Below are 7546 nucleotides of genomic sequence, written 5' to 3'. Positions count from 1 at the left end.
CATTATCCACTTACTAAAAGCCATTCAGACAACAAAAGCTAGTGGTTAATATTTAACCCAAGTAAAACACTGTCAGGGTAGAAAATTTAAGAGAAGCGGTATCTGGCTAGCCTCTGCTATCACGGTTGATAAAAACCAATGTCTGCTCACACTGTTCACAAAAATTTCACGCAATATTAGTCAAAATTTCAATGCCACCCTCCATTAAAATGAAAAGCACAATCCTAAAATGTACATGAATGCACAAAAGACTCTAGGATCTATCTACCTAGAGTCTATGTAGGCAAAGCAATCCAGGGCAAAAAGAATGATGTTGGAGGTCTCACCACACCTGATTTCAAACTACACTGTGTCAGAGGGAGAATCAGACACAGAGGTCAAGGGAGAAGGATAGAGGGCTAGAATGAAACCTACACAGCGACTGTCTCCTGGTTTTGTTGTTGTTATTGTTGTCATCTTACAAAAAAATGCCAAAATCATACACTGTAGAAAGGACAACCCCTCAAACAAATGGTGTTGAATAAACTGTACTAGTCACGCACAGAAGAAAAAAACTGGATTCCTGTCTTCCACTCTGGCCACAAGTCAGCTCAACAGGAAGCAAAGATCCTCATGTAAGACCTGAGACATAGACACTTACAAGAAAACATTCCAGCATGTAGGCATATGCAAGGAATTCCTGAAAAGAACTCTGGTGGCTCAGGAAATAGAACCATATTGACACATGGTATTGTGTGAAATTTAAAAGTTTCTGCATAGCAAAGGAACAAACTGGGGGAAGAAAAAGCCTAAAAGATTACATGAACAACCCTCAAAACTAAATTGCTCAACCAATAAATAAGCTAATGAAATAGACAGATGGTTCTCAAAGGATAAAATACTAATGACCAATAAACAAATGAAAAAAAAAAAAGTTCAACACCTTACCTATCAGGTGATTCAATTTTACCCAGTCAAAATGGCAATAATTAAGGGAAAAAAAACAGCCAGGGGAGGCCAGTGGCACGTGCCTTTAATCCCAGTACTCTAGAGGCAAGCAAGGTGGATCTCTGTGAGTTAAAGACCAGTCCAGGGTGTAGAGCTAGTTCCAGGAAAACCAGATCCACACAAAGAAGCTCTTTCTCAAATAAAACAAGAAAGAAAGAAAGAAAGGAAGAAAGAAAGAAAGAAAGAAAGAAAGAAAGAAAGAAAGAAAGAAAAGAAGGAAGGAAGAAAGAAAGAAAGAAAGAAAGAAAGAAAGAAAGAAAGAAAGAAAGAAAGAAATGCAAAGAAGGAAGGAAGGAAAAGAGAAAGTAAGAAAGGAAAAGAAAAGACATAAATGCAGGAGAGGGTATGGGATAAGAAATAAAAAGCAAAATATATGGTCTTACAAACTTCCTAGGTAAATATCAGTTCTTATAATAGCTGTGTATTGATTAGAACGTATTTATGTCATGTGTGATAAATCTTCTGCCTTGGCCTTTAAAAGCAGTTAAATGTGTTATTATTCTCTCTCTGGTCCAGAGGGGAAAGGGATTGATTGCTTGATCCCTGTTTAACGGGCCCTAGGAATGGACAGGAAAACTTGTGTTTCATTTTATCACACCCATGGCTAAGGAGAAGGGTTTTGAAGATAAATGATTAGAGCAAGACAAAAGGATGTTAATTCACTGATTGATCTCGCTCTGCTTCTGATATATTTAGGAATACCACAAGATATTAATAACTGGCATACCCTATGCTCATAGTTCTCCTTCTGCCCTGACTCTATTCCTTTTTGTCATATTTTCCTTAAGGAACAAGATCAGGACTCTCCCAGAGCTTGAGGGAACCAGGAAGAGTGTGAACCTGTGTATCATATAAGAGTTTACTCCATTCCCACGTGATATTCACATCTGCTCACCTAGAGTATTATGAGATTCAAGATACTCCTTACAGCACTGGTTTTAGATATGTCCACACTCTCTGACATTCCCTTTAGTTCATGTATGACAGTTTCTATTTCCATGACCATAAGTTTAATGTAATGACAGAATTCACTGTTAGATAGTGTGGTATAAGTCATAGGAGTCACTGGAGCTTCCTCCTTGCTTTCTATTGAGTAGCTCCCCCTTGAATAAGCCAGTTTCTATGTTGTGAAGACACCTGAGTAGTTTTGTGGAGATTTCTCTGTGGGGAGAAACTTCTGCCAACAGTCAATAAGGAACTGAGACTGTCAGCCAACGGTGGTCAAAATTTCAGCTGATTGCAACCTTTCACAATCTCAACACCATTTTAAAGTACAATGTCTCCTGTGAGACTTGAGGCATTCCCTTAACTATAACTCCTCTAAGATCAAGAAGAAAACTACATATCCCAACATACAATGGCCCAGAATATACATTACCATTCCAAAATGGAGGAATAAAGATATCATGACAAAACTTGACCAAGGCAAGATGGCAACTCAGAAGGGCAAACTACAAATCCTGGACGTGTCCAGCTCTGCCTCCCTGTAACACAGTCTCTTGGACTGTTTCCACCCCTTGAGTGCAACTTTCCTTAGCAAATACCCAATGGCCATGGCACCCCTAACATCTTAGGGTCTCCACACAATGCAGGGCTTCACTTTCACAACTTCATACAATGGCCTCTCAGGGCTTCTTGCCTTCTCAAGACTCAGGCAGAGCCTACCCTGCCACACATTGCCTAGCATCATCTCTACTTAACCACAGAAGAAGACTCCACTACCCATGAAGTGACTTTCAAGCCACAACCATATGGGTTACACTGCCTGGTCCTGCTGCTCCCTTTGAGACAGAGCCTAGTCCCCCTTGAATTACATTTGCAGCTTTCTTTTATTGTTGCGTTCTAAAGACAGAAATTTTCCTAGATATTTTTTTTTTCACCATTTGCAGGATTAGCTGGGTGGAGTCTTGCCCTGGGTGTTTCCTCCTCCTTTTATCCAAGGCAGATCAGATCTTCTCATCTCTTTCAGTAGACCCCTCACTCCAACATTTAAGCTTCCTGGTGCCCTGGTGCTTTTTTTCTTTCCCCTTCAAACCATACATTTTGTATTTCTTTTTACCAAACTTTCTGTTTTTCATCGTACACCTACATAAGACTAATTATATCAATATTAGACTGTCTTTATAAATCCTTCACCAAAGAAATCAAACCACTGCTTTTCAATTTAGCCTCAGGCAAATTCTCAGAACAAGTGCAGAAAGAAGCCACATTCTTCACCAAATTATCACAAGCATTGTCTCTATCCCAGTAGCTAAATTGTTCTATGACTCTGAAACTAATGAGCTGAGCCTCCACAGTACACATTGCATATGGCACTACTGTCTTCCAAAGTCCTTTAGGATGGTCCATTAATCTCTGTTTTTTCACAATGTTCATCTAACCTTCAAGCACAAAGCCTACCACATTCATCCAAAAGATACGGTCAGGTCTGTCATAGTAATAACCCACTTCTTGGTACCAAATTCTGCCTTAGTTACTTTTCAATTGCTGTGACAAAGTTCTATGGCCAAGACAACTTATATAAAAGGAGGCATTTAAGTGGGCTTATAGTTTTAGAGAGTGAGAGTCCATAATGGGAGAGCAAAAGGCATGACAGCTGAGAGTCCTCATATTGATTCATAACCATGGTGCAGAGAGAGACACTGGAAGGAAGCTTTTGGAGCCTGCCTTTAGGGCACACCTTCTCCAACAAGGCCACACCTTCCCAAACAGTTCCACCAATGGGGACCAAGTATTCAAACACATGAGCCCCTGGGAACCAGTCCTATTCAAACTGCCAGATAAGATTCCCTTGGATAACTGAGAAATGATGATTTGTGCAGACTGTCACTTATAAGTCAATGAAGTGAGACAGGAATTGAATCTGTTAAAAATTTTTTTCAGGAAGTTGGCTGTCTAAGAAACCAAAGGATTATTCCTTTCAAAAGCTGCCTTCCCCTGGGACAGTTCCAGCTAGATTATTTTATGGTGAGTCAGAACAAAAGCAATTAGTAATTTCAAAGCTTACAGTTGTCCCTCTGGTCAAATAAGCATCCTTGTTTCTGAGACTCATGGTGTTTGTGCTCCTCTTGATATTGTCTCTACCATTTACCTTGTTTACCTTCTTCATATAGTGTCCACTGAGCCCCTCTTCCTTCTCAGTTTCTATCTGAGCTACCTCTACGTTAAAGATCAATTCAAAGCCTGCACACTGATCTTTCATCACTTCTCATTATGAACTACATACCTCACTCAAACCAATGAAATCTCATTACAGCAAAGCTGCAAATGTACCCTCTTGTATCTTCTTTTGCTTTTCTTCTCCCCCTCTGAATCTTCTACAGATGTTCTCATTTTAGCTGTCCATACCCTGCCCTCTCTTTCCTCTACAGCTCATCAGTTTCCTCCCAACCTACCCTCATATTTCCCAACCTTCCAAAAGCCTATGACTTTTCCACTTTCATCTTTACAATCATCTATTATCATATTCTCCACACATCTGTTCTATTTTCATTATCTTTCCTAAAACTAAATCTTTCCAATTGTGCCTAAGATCATGTGATGGGTGCATCTGGCCCTAGGTAAATGTGAGTTTGTGTTTCTGATTCTGTAATGGTCATAAACAGGAATAACCAAAATTTGGCCATGCAGCAAAATTAAGTGTAAGTATTATATTCACTTAGCCTCTTTCATACCACTGCCTCTGAGGTCCTTTGCATACCAGCTGAGTCATCTTAAGTTTCTAATCAATCTCAGAGCCTTGGGAATAATGACTGTGCTGCCTCATAGAGCTGCAGTGGAGATAAAATGTGTTGGGTCCTACGGGCTTCTCCCTGTCTGCAACTGGTCAAACCACACTAGCAGTTATCCTAATTGGCTGGGTAGTAAATTTAAAATCATGGGGTGGGGGTGGGGGTGCAAAGGCATACAATATAGGAAAAACACCATACACATAAAAATGAAAGAACCATTTATTTTCATTAAAATCACGTGGGATGATCAGTGTGTCTCATAGACCATTGCTCTTGCAAACACAGTTTTGCAGTATCCACACTCCTGAGGATCCAGAAGGTTTTATGAAGCTGTCCTAAGATGTACTTGAGGTTTATTTTAGTCCATATGGTAAGATAGCAGACATGGAGACAGCTGCTTTTGGAAAAAGAGTTTGCTACTCACAGCTCTCAAGAGGAGAACATGGTGCTAGGTAGTAGTTGAAGAAACAAAGAAAACGCATGGGCAGAGGCCTGATAGCCCTAGTGGTAAAGGGCGCTTAGGTGGGGATGCTCCTCCTTGGACATGAAAGGAAATTGATGTTGGGGTTTATAGTCACAGACTATGTAACATGATTTCCATATGCGAGTAATAAATCTTGGCTATTAGTTTGGCCCAAATTTCAAGATGCCAAGTAATTGATTACAAAATATCAAGAATGATATGTTAGTACCCAAAAAAAAAAAAATCCTCACTGAGATGGCTCTTTGGTTTTCAGCAGCTCCTCTTACTGCCAATGATGTTTGTATATCTTGCTGCTTGTTGTGGCCATGCTGGGTCCCAGTTTTCTTTAGGTCTCCAACTCTTTGGCCCATTTCCTTCTTTGCCCACTCAGCCCTCAGTCTGTGTTCACTATTCCTGAAAACAGGCGTGCTCAGCTTGGCACTGTTCCTCTGCATGTGTGGACTGTTCCATTTCACAGACACACTTGAAAGGCAAGGAAATTAAAGGCATGCCATCGTGACAATCCAATGCAGACTTCTCCATCTCACACAACAAACTTTGTCACTTGCGGACGTGTGGGATCCTCGAATACTTTTTCTTACTCAAAAAAAAAAAAAAAAAAAGTCAATGTACAGCCCAGCTCTAGTATAGGAGGTATTTTATTCTGAGCCATATCTGAGTGACCACAGCCTGGGAACAGATTCGGAGTACCCTTCATTGTCCTACTGTGAAAGTAGTTATGCTTTCCTTTGTAGTCACACACACTCACACACACACACTCACGCACAATGACAGTCTAACTTAAAGCATTTACATTGCTAGAGACATAGGGAGATGGGTTCCAGCTCACTGGGGAAATCTACTTATTCCGATGATGACATTCTTTTTCCTGACGGTTTATTTATTTTTATATGCATGTCTGTGTGAAGGTGTCGGATCTCCTAGAGCTGGAGTTACAGGCAATGGTGAACTATCATGTGGGTGCTGGGAATTGAACCAGGTCCTCTGTAAGAGCGGAGAAGTGCTCTCTCAACCACTGAGCCATCTCTCCAGCCCTCTGATGACATTCTTAAGTTTGGGGCTGGTATATTCCAAAGACTTTAAGTGATAGCTGAAAGGGACTTAGGTCAGACGTGGAATGAGCAATGTTTGGGTATTTAGGAAACTAAAGGTAGCCCAAAATAATCCACCTCTTGATCTGCAACATTTCAGCCATGAAGTTCTAACCAATCAGCATTGTAGACTCTTCAGGAAAGGTGTGACTTTAGAGTAAGACTTCGTAAGGGAGAGTGGCCCCTCAGAGTCAGAACAGGGACGCAGTACAAAGGATATCTATTACCCTTGAGAGAGGCAATGGGAGCAGCAAGCAGGCAGGTTTTTTGGTTTTGTTTGTTTGTTTGTTTGTTTGTAGGAGTGACTTTTTAAGGAGAAAGGAAACGAGTCTGAACTAGGGTGAGTTGGTAAATTCTGATTGAGCTTGTTAGCCAAATGATGAATTTTGATAGTTGGGCCTTGATGTTTTGTCTCAGGAATGAGTTGGTGGACTAATAAGAGAATGGACCATGGGGGCTAGCTTTAGGGATGTAATTTAATGTTTTTTGTTTTGTTTTGTTTTGTTTGTTTATTTGTTGTTCTGAGACAGAGTTTTTCTGTATAGCCTTGGCTGTCCTAGACTCACTTGGAGACCAGGCTGGCCTCAAACTCACAGAAATCCCCCTGCCTTTGTCTCCCAGAGTGCTGGCTAGTCTTATGGTTTTTAGCAAGGGAGAGGGAAAGGAGGAAAAGGGTAAAACCTGTCGGCACCATGTTGCCATGCTCAGGCCTGTTAAAGAGCCCTTCAGGCTCTGTTTCATAAAAGCATGGAGGAACTTCCTGAGGCCGCCTAAACCTTGTTGTGTTCCGAGACTCACTGTCCTGCAGAGTGAGACGTGGTGAAATTAGGCATTGTTTGGGCAGGACCCAACCACAGTCACTATCTATATCCCTACTTTAAGGGAATATCCATTTATATTCCCACGTCCCTCTTACCTCAGAATTGCAAGCAGCCCTGGGCTTTGAAGAAGCCCTTTCTTCTCTTCCACTACTTGTAGGATGTCTTTGTCGTGGCTTTCCATCTTGTTCCCGGGGCACTTCCTTCCCATCCTCTCCTTACCGCCTCCCATTTAATGAATATGAGGACCCTGATATACAGCCTCCTGGGCTGAATTATAGGAGCTTAAAAAAATAATTTTATTTATTTTGTGTGTGCACATTCACATGTGTGCAGGAGCACATGCTTACTCATGTGTGTGGACGCTAGAAGTGTTATTCCTCAGGCACCATCCAGTGTAGTTTTGGAGATAGAATTCTCTCCCTGGAATGGATT

This window comes from Meriones unguiculatus, chromosome 5, assembly GCF_030254825.1.
Source record: "Meriones unguiculatus strain TT.TT164.6M chromosome 5, Bangor_MerUng_6.1, whole genome shotgun sequence".
Taxonomy (NCBI): domain Eukaryota; kingdom Metazoa; phylum Chordata; class Mammalia; order Rodentia; family Muridae; genus Meriones; species Meriones unguiculatus.
This window is presented reverse-complemented; position numbering follows the sequence as displayed.